A 12,744-nucleotide genomic window follows, 5' to 3' on the forward strand; every position below is an offset into this window, starting at 1 on the left:
CAAAATGTTTCTTAGGCTCTTCTCAGCTTTTAAAATTCTTTTTTCTTTTTGCTGCTCTGTTTGCATATGTTTTTTCTACCTTGTCTTCCAAATCACTGATTTGATCCTCTAGTAGGTTTCTTCTAACCTACTGTTTATTCCTTCCAGTGTATTATTTACTTCAGATATTGCATTCTTTATTTCTGACTGGTATGATTTTTTATGGCTTTTATATCTTTTTTCACACTGTTGAGTATCCTTATAATCATGACTCTAAATTCTCTGTCTTATAAATTGCTTGCTTCTCTTTCATCTCTTTCTTCTTCTGGAGAACTCTCTTCTCTCATTTGGGGATTGTTTCTTTGTTTTCCCATTTTGGCTGCCTCTTTGTGTTTTGTTCTATGCAATTGGTAGATCTGCAAGACTCCAGTACAGACCTAAGATAAACCCAGACTGTGACTGGCCCTGAACAACCTGTTTGGAGCTATCAGCATTCTACAGCTTGTGGCTCCCTCTGCTGGTCCTGGCTTTGTGCAGAAAGAACCAGGCTACTCAACAAGGCTGGCTTTTATCTGCACCAGGCCTGGGTGATCTGCCTCTGCCGGCAGGCTTTCTGTAGGGTTAATCTGTGAACATCTTGCAGCTGTATTCCTCAGCAGCAGGGCTTGTGTACCACAGGGTGGGCAGAATAATTCCTGAGGGTGAGGCTATTGCTTCCCTCAGGCTGATGCCACTTGGAGCACAGTGCTCTTCCTGAGAAAGATGGCCCTTGCGGATGGGGGATGACTCAGGATGGGGATCCTGGTGGCTGTTCCTTCAGAACCCTCCCCAGAGACACCAGCCCCAGATTCTCCTCAAGCGTCTCTAGTCCACACTGCCCTCCCTCTGCCAGAGCCCAGGGTAAGTGTCTACAAATGGAATTTTGTATGCTGGCCCTTGAAGAGGTCCTCTGCAACTCCAGCCATCTCTCCCTGGTGGATAGCAATTCTGATGTTTTTTACAGTGGTATGCTATTTGAGTTCATCTCCCGGTTCTGGTGCTGTAGGGTAGGGAGCCCAGCTTGGGTTTAGTCCCCACGCTTCCTAAGGGGAATTCCCCCAGCTACTGAAATATTCTTCTAGCACTTCAGCTGCTGCCAGTGGGAGCCCAACTAGTTCTCTCTTGCCTCCTCCATATTCCCTACTGGTCTTGTTGGGGTGATGTGGTTTCTGTCTGTCCGTGGATATAAGCCTTCTCTCCAGGTAGTGTTTGGTTGGTTATTCAGGATGGTTTTTCTATAATTTAATTGTAATTCCAGGTTGGTACTGCGAAGAGGTTAGTGTAACTTCAACTTACTCTTCCTCCATCTTCTATGCCCCGATTTTCTTAATAACATTTTCTTTTCTCTAACTTATTGTAAGAATATAGTATATAATACATACAACAAACAAAATATGTGTTAACTGTTTATGTTATCAATGAGGCTTCCAGTCAGCAGGCTGTTAGTAGTTAAGTTTTGGGGAAGTCAAAAGTTACACAAGGAGTTTTGGCTGCCTGGGGGTCAACACCCCTAATCTCTGCATTGGTTAAGGGTCAACTATATTTTAAACTTCTTCAGAGAATTCTAATGAAGAGTCAGCGTTGGAAACTACTAATGTACTAAATGTTTACATATATTTTGAATTTAAACAGTAGCATAAATATATGAGCTAACTTCCCCCCCTTTAAGTTGTACATATTAAAATATTAAAAAATAAAATTTAAAAATGTTTTGAACATGTTGGGCGGGAAAGGAAGGTAAAAATACTTAATGGGGTGCCTTTCCTTATGCTTCAGCCTTTCCAGTTCTCCTCAAAACATGCACACAGATATCCTTCTCTCTGCCAACTGGTCACCACATGCAACTTTCATGTCTGTGTTTTTTAGTCTGTAATACTTAATTTTTTCTGTTTCTGTTTTTGTTTTCTTTCTTTTTTTTCCAATCTGAGCTCCAATGGCTACTGAGCCTTTGTTGTTAACGAGGCCAGCAACTCTCCTGCCCCTGCCAGGCTCTTATAGGCTACTCAGGTGACTCAAATGGCCAGCCAGATTTGGGAACTGCAGTCTTAGTGCTATTTTCAACAGCCTTCCTATCTTAACACTGGAAACAGTATTGTGTCCTTTCCAGGTGAATGATACTACAAGAGATAAACCCTGTTCCTTTGGAAGATGTTGAAACAAATCGATAAAACAAAACACATTTCTTCACACAGATAGCAAGAGCCATGCAAAATCTAAACCCTAAATAAGTGCATTAATTGAAATCTATATTCCCTTCACTGGTCAGTGTGGATCAGTGGACTGAGTGCCGGACTGTGAACCAAAGGGTATCCAGTTCGATTCCCAGTCAGAACACATGTCTGGGTTGTGGGCCAGGTTCAAGTAGGTGGCACTTGAGAGGCAACCACACATTGATGTTTGTCTCCCTCTTTTTCCCTTCCTTCCTCTTTCTAAAAATTAATAAATAAAATCTTAAAGAAAAAGAAACCTATTTTCCCACACATTAAAGAAGATATAAGACCTTCCTATGGGTAGGTTTGTGAGGAAAGTGGGATTTCAGTTATGAAGTTTTCTACACTAAATTATGAATATGAATAATGTGAACTTAATTCCAATTGATTAAAAGCAGTTCTTTCACATTTCACTGGGTAGTTCTGATATGATTGGATATGTAACTGGAAGGCAGCAAGTCTTGAATTCAAAGTATTTCTTAAAGACAAAACAAACAAATGCTTACATGCATCAATTTAAATTTTGCTCAGCCAGCAGCTATTTCTGAAAATATCTATTAGAAAGATGAATGTTTCACACTTTTTAGAGCAAAGTGAAATTTCTGATTACAAAGGTTTTGTTAAGGGGATTTTTGTGTTCTTGGAGGCTTAATATGTCTAAATAAACATTTATTTTTCAATTTCTAGGATGTAGAAGAAAAGATTAACATTAGCGATAAATATACAATTTGATTCCCTCAATTGAAATAACCATTGAATTCAGGAAGAAAAAGTGCAAGGATATTTTAAACATTTCATGCTAGATAAAAACTATTTCGAGCTTGTGTTAGTAGTGATGGAAAAGGTCTGAGAATTTAATGCAAGTTAAAAAGATTTGTACATATTAAACTCTGTAATTAAAACATGGGTCAGATTAAAGTGTAACTGGTAATAGGCCATGATTATTAAGAAAAATAATACAGCATACATTTCCTTAATTATAATGTAACATTGCTTGGAAGATGCATTATAGATCTAACAGCAATTTTTATCAAGGTGCAGAATGTATATGAAGATTGCAAGATTTTCAAATAGCAAGACATCCAAATAGTGTACATAATAAAGCCCAGGAAGTAGGATAATTTGTTCATAAATAGTCTTTAAAAATGGCATAAGGACTAAAAGGTGTCAAAATGGACAAGTTCAAAAACTGTTTTAAGCAGTAGAAAAAGTTCTCGATAGATGTATTGCGTTACATGGAGAGTATTTTGAAGGTGACTGAAGTTTAAACATGTAAGAATAAATACACATTTTTTATAAATAAATTCTGGGTTTTTGGGGTTGCCCCTCATAGTTGACATTTAATATTATATTAGTTTCAGGCCTACAATGTAGTGATTAGCCATCCAAATAACTTTAGAAGTGGTGACACCGATAAGTCTAGTACCCATCGAACAGCACACACGGTTATTGCAATGTTATTGACTATATTCTTTATACTGTACATTACATCCCCATAACTGTTTTTATAACTGGCAATTTGAACATCTTAATCCCTTCCTCTCTTTCACCCATCCCCCCATTCCCCTTCCACCGGGTCACCATCAAAATGTTCTCTGTATCTATGAGTTTGTTTCTGTTTTGTTTGTTCATATATTTTGTTTTTTAGATTTCACCTGTAAGTAAAATTATATAGTATTTGTCTTTGTTTGACTTATTTCACTTAGCATAATACCCTCTAGGTCCATCCATGTTGTCACAAATAGCAAGATTTCATTCTTTTTATGGCTGAATAATATTCCATTGTATATATGTACCATGTTTTTTTAAATCCACTTGTCTATCAATGGACACTTAGGTGCCTCCATATTTTGACTGTTGTAAATAATGCTGCAATGAACATAGGGATGCATATGTCTTTTTGAATTAGTGTTTTGGGTTTCTTTGGATAAATATCCAGAAGTGAAATTGCTGTGTCCTTTCTTGCCTTTTGTTATAGACTTTATTTTAAAGTCTGTTTTGTCTGGTATAAGTATTGCTACCCAGTTTTTTTCTTTTTCATTTGCATGAAATATCTTTTTCCATCCCTTTCCTTCCAATCTGTGTGTGTCTTTCATTCTGAAGTGGGCCTCTCGCAGGCAGCGTATGGGTCTTGTTTTCTCATCTATTAAGCAACCCTATGTCTTTCGATTGGAGCACTATAATCTTTTACATTTAAAGTAATTATTGATAAGTTAGTAATTATTGCCATTTTATCAGTCATATTTTTTTCTTTTTATTCCTTTTTCTTCTTAAAGAAGTCCCTTTAACATTTCTTGTAATACTGGTTTAGTGGTGATGAACTCCTTTAGCTTTTTCTTATCCAGGAAGCTCTTTATCGCTCTTTCTCTCCTTCAGTTGTACATGATAGCTTTGCTGGATAGAATAATCTCGGTTGTAGGCCGTCATGTTTATCATGTTGAAAATTTCATGCCAATCCATTCTTGCTTGATAAAGGAGAGTGAGAAAGGGGTGTTACATACTGACCCTGAAAACTCAAGCATAGAATTTCAGCTTTTTCTTCAATTCCATGAGCTATCTCCAATTTTTCAAAACTTTATTTTTAGCTTAAGGTAGTTTCTGCTGCTTGCAACCTTCCAAAGCAAATGGAAATATTACTCAATAAATATTTAACTGAAACTAAAATTTATAATAAAATAACATTAAACTCATTGGTATATGTCATAGGATAATACTTAGATGCATTTAAAAGCAAAGAGTGCCTTTACCAAGAGTCCTTCAGCTGATACCTATAACTTCAAAACACCCTGGAGCCCAGGTCCTTTGTATGTAAACCACACTATCCATAGCAGGGCTAATTTTTCATTCCTTCTTATAAATCCTATTATTAACTTGAGATACTGGTTTTTCTTAAATTATAACCAGTTTTACTCACAACTGTTTTGTTGTTTATATCAAACTGATCACAAAACAAATGTAATGATCATTAAATTAGAAGGGAGCATAATTGAGGTTTCTGAAAGTAGGTTAATTTTACCTGGAGTCTGTGTGAGATATATTTAAAATAGAAAAAAAAATTTTTCTCCCTCAAAAGAAATTGTACCAAATTATTCCTTGCTCTAATAAGTCATTATGTAAAGCTATTTTTTAAGAACCAAGTAATTTTCATTTTATTTCAAAGTACATGGTAAAAACTAATTATATTAAGTAAGATTTAGCACTGTTGGAAATGAAGTAATCTCACAACAGCATTAGTATCTATATATCTGAAATGAGCAAAAGCAAAAGGATGTCACAGGTGTTTCCTTAGTCCATTCTTTGTGTACAATTTGTGACAAACGTTGAATGCTTATGTTTTCTTGAAGTGCTAACATAGACGTTGGCCTTATAATGTAAAGTGAGGTCACGTGGCACTGTTTGCTGCCAACCAGCAGTGAGACGTAACATAGAGAAGCATTGAAAGGACCTGGCTATGAGATCACAGAAGAGTTTTGGAGGGAAGTTTCAGTCCTCTCATATGCAGCCTCTGTCAAGCTCAATTATCCACAGAGGATGTTAAATTGCTGATTATCCATGTGGATTTTGGAAGCATTCAGCAGGCCCCATTATTCCAGCCCCCAAATCATCCTCACTCATTTACTCATTTCTAGAATGCCACCAGACATCCTGTGTCAGCTCTTTGGCTTGAAATTGTGGCATTTGTTTGTTTTTGTTTTGTTTTTTTAAAAAAGAGTCACTCAGCTCTGGGATTAATAATAGTTTAGTGACTTGGCATAATGGAAAGAACCTCTATTTTAATCCTACTTCAATCCCATGCTAGGCTACAGAAACACCTGCAGCAAATATAGGTTTCTGCTTAAATACTGACTATTTCATAAGAACTCTTTGAAAGAAGAGCTCATAAAATAATCTGCCACAGTACTGATTATTTTATAGGAACTCTTCAAAAGAAGACAATCTTCCCAACATCCTGCCCCCCAAAGCAAGCTTCAGATCGCGTTGAGATCAGCCCTTTCATATCGCAACTTGGCCACTCCCAGGAGGGCTGGCCCCCATCCTCCCCGAGCCAGCGCAAGACTTGTCCACTAATCTCATCTCCTTGCTGCTTTAGGGCAATTTTTGTTTCAAAGGACACTCAGCCACCCCGGTAGTTCATCTTACCAGGACTCCCTAACATTGACTCTCAGGATGAAGGGCTTGGGATATTAGTTCTTTCTAACCCAGGAAACCCTGGTTTCCTAAAGCCAATTGGCCCACCTTCTTCTCAGGGTCTTTGCTTTCTGGTTCAGATTGCTTCTCGGTTTCCAAAGAGCAACAACAAACTGCTCTATCTTGCCAAATGAAAACTGTATCAAGAGATGCAGAGTATTGTGACCTGGTGACAGAGTTTACTAGATAGCAGAGGGTACTCTTTCTGTTCTCATCACTCTTGTCTACTTTAGTAAGGTAACAGTAAATGTAGAGCAAAAAAACAGGGGCATGCAAAAGGCGGGTCTTGGGGAGTCATGTCAAACCAGGGTAGAGAATCTTATTTAGGAAAAGCAATGCCTGGCAATGACTTGAGATTCAGGTGATAGAACAGACGATGGAAGGATATCAAAGGGGTTGAAAAAGCACACGTGAGATATTCCAGTGTGAGAAGGGAACAATTTCCTTGATGTAGACTAGGCCAGAGGCTATGGTATAGTTGTGCTGATTCATACTCATTCATTTAAATTTTTTATTTTTAAAACAAAAACTAAGATAATTGGCCCATAAGACCAAAATATTTCAAAATGTAGAGTAAGAATCACACTCCTATAACAGAGTTGGCAGGGACCTTAGAGTTTATCTAATTCTCTGCTAACTCTCTGTTGAACTTTTCTCTGCACCACCCCTGCCAGAGGCCACCATAGTGGCTCCTTGGACATCACTCCCTCAAATGGCAGCACATTCTGATTGTTCGATCAGATTAGCAGACTCCTTGTAAGACCCCAGTGGGGATGGACTCGATGTGCCCACATCACCACTATTCCAAGGTCTGCATTGTAGATTAAAGCGAACAAAGAAAGGATGTCACAGTCTATGAGCAGCCATAGTCTATGCCAATAGTTTTCAGTGTGTCTCCAAAGGAGGGATGAAAAACAGGAATACTTTGTTACCACAGTGTTTATCTTATCGGGGACTATTTTCAAATATTCAAATGATTGTGAAGGAGGAGTATGCCAAGGGAAATAATGCATTTTCCCTATGAAACCAGAATTGAGATGGGATGTCATATACACACAAGTACCAATTCATTATTTTATTCTGTCAACACATATTAATCTTATACTATGTGCAAGACTTTACACTCAGAGGCACTCACTGGGCTAGTCTACAGTTCAACAGAAGAAATTTCTAGGGCCCCAGGGTCTCTAAGGTAAATGCAACTCACTTTAAGAGGTTGAAAGAACTATTTACTTCTCTTGCAGTTTAAAATGTCTCTGGAGCACAGATGAACAGAGGTGTGCTCAGAGAGAGCTGGGTCACCCAGGAGTCCACCTTTGGAGGTACTGTGTCCAGAACCTGCACCTAGCATCTCTCTACGGCTGACCTCACCTGTGTTCTCGGCAGAACAGAGGAAAATTTATGTGAAGAGAGCAGGAATTAACAACAAGAGGAAAGGAAGAACTTCAATCACCTACTCTTTCCATGCTTCAAGGACCTTTTTTCAGTTAAAGCTATGAGATGTGGAACAAAAAGCCCTAAATACCACTGATTTCAAAGAGACACAGAGCTTGCTATGATTCTCTAATGCAAACACGCTGGAGCCACCAGCTGGCAGTCGGTGCAGCCCAATCGAACAAGCCAGAGGCTCTGGGAGGAAATACCTCCTCGGAGCCACTAGGGGGGGACCGCAGCTCCTCCGAGCAGAGGAATGGAAACTCCCGCCACCCGAGGAAGACACACGGGGCTGCCGGCTGCATTAATTTTGTCCTTTAAAATTCTTAACCCATGGATTTCTGCCGATTCTCTCCCACATCCACTAACAGGAGAGCACGCAGTGCTGCATTTATACATTAAGAGCAATCATTATATATAAAAGGACAGTAAGTGAAAAGAGCCGAGGGCTCCATGAAGAGGCGGGGCATTGAGGGTCTCATCGCAATCTGTCCTTTTGATTCCGTCATAATTTTATCATGAACATAAAATAAGAGATAAATGGGCCATAAAACTACTCTGCATGTTGTTAGGGGGGCGCAGAATCTCAGATGGGCTATTGGGATCAAGATGAATGGTAGAGTCATAGCCCAGCCCTGCCTCTCCGGGTAAAAAGCCTTAAACGCAGCTGACTTTGCTACAGACTGGCCAAGGGAATGTTTTAGAGGTGAGAGGCATTTCCATTAGTTGCATCTTTATTTATTACCTGCATCCAAGAATGAGGCCTGCCTTTCTCTGTAGGACAAGTGCTTGGCCAGTAACGCCCAATATACAATGGGCCCAACTTCCAGAAAACTCAAAATGAATGTGACATCAGCCAGAACCTATAAAACAACAAAATACAGACCCCTGTTCACATTACGAAAGAGCTAGCATTACAAAAACATCATTAATTTTTTAAAGGATGTATCTGTTGTGGAATTTCATTTGAAATAAATTTTCCTAGTGTATTTAAAATAATTACCGAAATTTTAAAAAGGTTAAAATTACCAAAATTTCATACATACGTATTTGACAATGTACTTATGGCACGTTGCATTATACTAATAACAGGGGGGGAAAGTGTCATCTTTATAAGAAATCAGTGCCATTACCATTAACTTTCATTCTAAGGTTAGTTTTATGTGCTATGTAATGATCTCATAATGGTGGTATTAAAATACTAGATGTAAAACATTACAACTTAAATTTGAGAAGGAAAATGCAATCCTAAACAATCGGTTTTTTAAAAAATTTGATGGATACATTAAAGTCAAGCTTAAAGTGATGGGAACAGAATTTCTACTCCAACTGTTTTTTCCTTTGTTCCTAAATATTTAATACTTCTGCTACTTAAATGCAAAGATTTCCATCATATTACTGATCTGGAAATTGCTGATATTTTAAAAAAATTCATTTCTGAAAGAAAGAAAGAATGTGCATGAACCCTACCCATTTTTCAAGGAATGTCTGAGCCCCAGGTTAATAATCTCTGCTTTAGACTGCGGGTAACATAGGTTTGGAGAGAAGATGAAATAAATGAAAGCTGAAAGGCCCATCGACCCCAAAACAGCGCGTGTTCCTCCTACCTCACAAGCAACCAGAGTGTCAAGCCAAGAATGCCTTCGCAATGAATCTGTAGGGTCTAAGCTTTGCCTAGAAATGACCTAGAGCAGTGGTCTTCACACAGGCCTGTGGAGGCTGAGCGGCCAGCAGATGGCCCTGCGGGTCTGTTGTGGGCCACGAGGGTTCAACACAGCAGCGGGCCCCCAAGTCTCCTGCCTTCAGTCCAACCCACAGAGCTTCATCTGTTTATAGACTGGGCTTCTGAGTACAACTTTATTTGAAGGAAAGTTTTGGCTGTTAAAAAAATATGAAATAGAGAACATAAAAGTGCTGAAAAGGTTATATCTGTGTGGTTTTTATATTTTGGAATATCAGTGCTGTTTTCCTGTTATTGTTTTCTGCATCTTCTAAATTTTCAAATGAAAAAGTATTAGTTTTGTAATCAACATACACAAAGTTATATTAAAAGAAAAGAATAAGCTTTGCCTACTTCTCCAAAAAAAAGTGCTGAAAACAGGCTTTCCACTGGGATCCTAGCATTTTGAATGTGAGTTGCAGTTTTCAAACACAAAGCACAGCTGTTTTGTCTCTTACTCTGAAGCTGTGAAAAAGGGGAAAGATTTTGAAAGCAAGAACAGGAAAAGACTGAGAAAAGTGGCTGCTATTTCTAGGCTAAAGTCTCCCTGGCAACAGTGGTCTCAGAAACTTTTTCTTCCTAGATGGCCTTATCAGAGTTTATGAGTGATGATTCCCGAGGATTCATGGGACCCACAGTCAGCAGAGACTGGAAGAGGCTGGAGGAAAAGCAGAGAGTCAAAAACAGGCCAGAGAGATGTAACAGACGGACAGTGTGTGGTAGCCAGTGCTATCTAGTTGTCAGTGCAGCCACACGGTCCACAGAGATCTGCAAGAAGATAGGAACAGAGAGACTGCTGAATCTGCAGCCATGGGGGTTAAAAGGATGTTTGTGATGTGCAAGAGGGCCAAAGACCTTGGAGACTGTAGCTGAAGAAAAGTGCAACCTCAAGAAACAATTACAAAGAGCAGAAGGTGAGTTTAGTCAGCAACTGGCCAGTACAGGAAAACCGTAGCATTATAGAAAATGGGTAGTGGAAATTGGGGTTAAGGAATAAAACTCTAAAACCACCACTATCACAAAAACACTAAGCCCAGCAAACCAAGTGCAATAGACAAAAGGAATAGTCATAGTTTTTCAGACTAGATCACAGACATTCTCGGCCCAATTAGGTAAAACAACTCATGAATGTACGAATGAAAAAGGAAGCTATTGATTTAAAAAACAAAAACAAGAAACTTGCATCAGAAAAGCCATAAAAACATACAAAATGGAAACTGGACTGAAGCCAGTACCGAGAGAGCCTGAATGTGCTTCCCAGTCGTCATACATCTAAAGCCATGATTCTCAAAACGTGGTCCCCAGCCCAGCCGCAGCAGCAGCAGCCCCCGGGAACTCGTTGGAGATGAGAATTCCCAAGCTCCGCCTCGGCTCTACTGAATCACAGCAGCGAGGCCCAATGCCTGCCAGGTGATTCCGACACACACTGAAGTGGGAGAACCATTGAGCCGGAGGCATGAATGTTCCAGGAAAACCTTCCTATCAAACTCAGTAAGGCAAAGTGAGGAACATCAAAGGAGGACATTGCCTGCCCTGACTGGTGTGACTCAGGTGGATGGGCATCGTACAGCAAAACGAAAGGCCACCAGTTTGATTCCTGGTCAGGGCTTGTGCCTGGGTTGCGGGTTTGATCCCTCGTAGGGGCATGTACAGACAGCAGCCAATCAATGCTTCTCCCTCCCATCAAACTTTCTCTCTCTTTTTCTTTCTCCCTCCTTTTATCTCTCTCCAAAAATAAATAAATCTTAAAAAAAAAAAAAGTGGATAATACAGCCAACCAGTCAAGAACTGAGATTCTGCCTTAAGCCATTGTTGACTCGAATGCTTACCAATCTCCCCTTCCTGGCTCAAGTCACCATTTTTTGTTTCCTGGACACTAACAGCTCAGTGACCGTCTGTCCTGGTTATGTCAGGGAAGCCCTGTCTTGAACCTCTGGTCCTAGTGTAATGATTAAAGTTCTCCTTTCACTCTCAAAATTGTCCAGATTTTGAATATAATTAATGGCTCCCCTGGTAACAGCTTCCTACCCATTTTTCCTGCTGCCACGCTTGCTCACCTCCAATATGTTCTCTTCCCAGAAGCTAAAAATATAAATCCAATTATTACTCCCCTTCAACAAAACCCTTCAATGACTTTCCATTGCTCTTGGATAAAACTGACATGCCTCACCATAGTCTGCAGTACCTGTCCTTCCATTTTCACTCCATTGCTTATTCTGACTTTCTTTGTTCCAAGTACATTAACCTCCTGTTAGTACCTTCATGAGTCAAGTTCATCAGACCTCAAGCCCTCTTCACAGGCTGGCTCTTCTCTCTGTATTGTACCCAATCTCCATCCCTCTTCCAAGACCAGGGAATCACCTGTTTTCATTCAGTAATATTCCAAATGATTTCTCAAATATTCTTTGAAAGTATTATTTTAATGATTGTATAATTTCCCATCAGATAGATTTGACATAATTTATCCGTTCCCTAATATTACTGATTAATATTGATCTCTATTTTTTTGCTCTTATTAGTAAAGCTGTTATATGAATTAATCATGGGTCTTGGTTGCAACGAACTCAAACAACCTCAGGCAAAAACAGAAATTTATTAGAATGATACTAGGGTTTCTCCATAAATGAAGTAAGTGTTAATGACGAATTTGCAGAAAAGGCAAGAATAGAGAAATAGCTAGGACCAAGGAAATAAATGTTACCCTAGACACACAGACAGAAAGGTAGATAAACAAAACGTACATGTATATTCACACAGATACATACACACACACGTATATATACACATATATTAAAACTCTCATTCAGCTCATCTCTGTGTGCAGAATTACCCTTTTTCACAAGAAAAGTCTCACCCATTTGGTGGGTAACGTGGCTGCCAACCCTCTCAAACCATGGCTCCCACTACCAGAGAGCGATACTTATTCATACTCTCTAGTCCTAAATTCAAAATTCCCCAAGAAAGAATTTTAATTGTGTCAGCTGAGGTCAAGTGCCCTCCCTTGTGTCAATCAGCCATAACAGCATTTGTGTTTTACGAACCCCAAAGTTAATGAAGATAAAGCCCAGCAGAAGGGGGCTGTTTTTCCCAGAAAAGGAGGAGAGAGATACTGAGCAAACACAATCACAGACACTACTACAAATGAAGATGTTTGTTTGGAAGGATATGGGGAAG

The sequence above is a fragment of the Pteronotus mesoamericanus genome, unplaced genomic scaffold (assembly GCF_021234165.1).
Source record: "Pteronotus mesoamericanus isolate MK-2021 breed Mesoamerican mustached bat unplaced genomic scaffold, CSHL_Meso_final contig_164, whole genome shotgun sequence".
In the NCBI taxonomy this organism is placed as follows: Eukaryota; Metazoa; Chordata; class Mammalia; order Chiroptera; family Mormoopidae; genus Pteronotus; species Pteronotus mesoamericanus.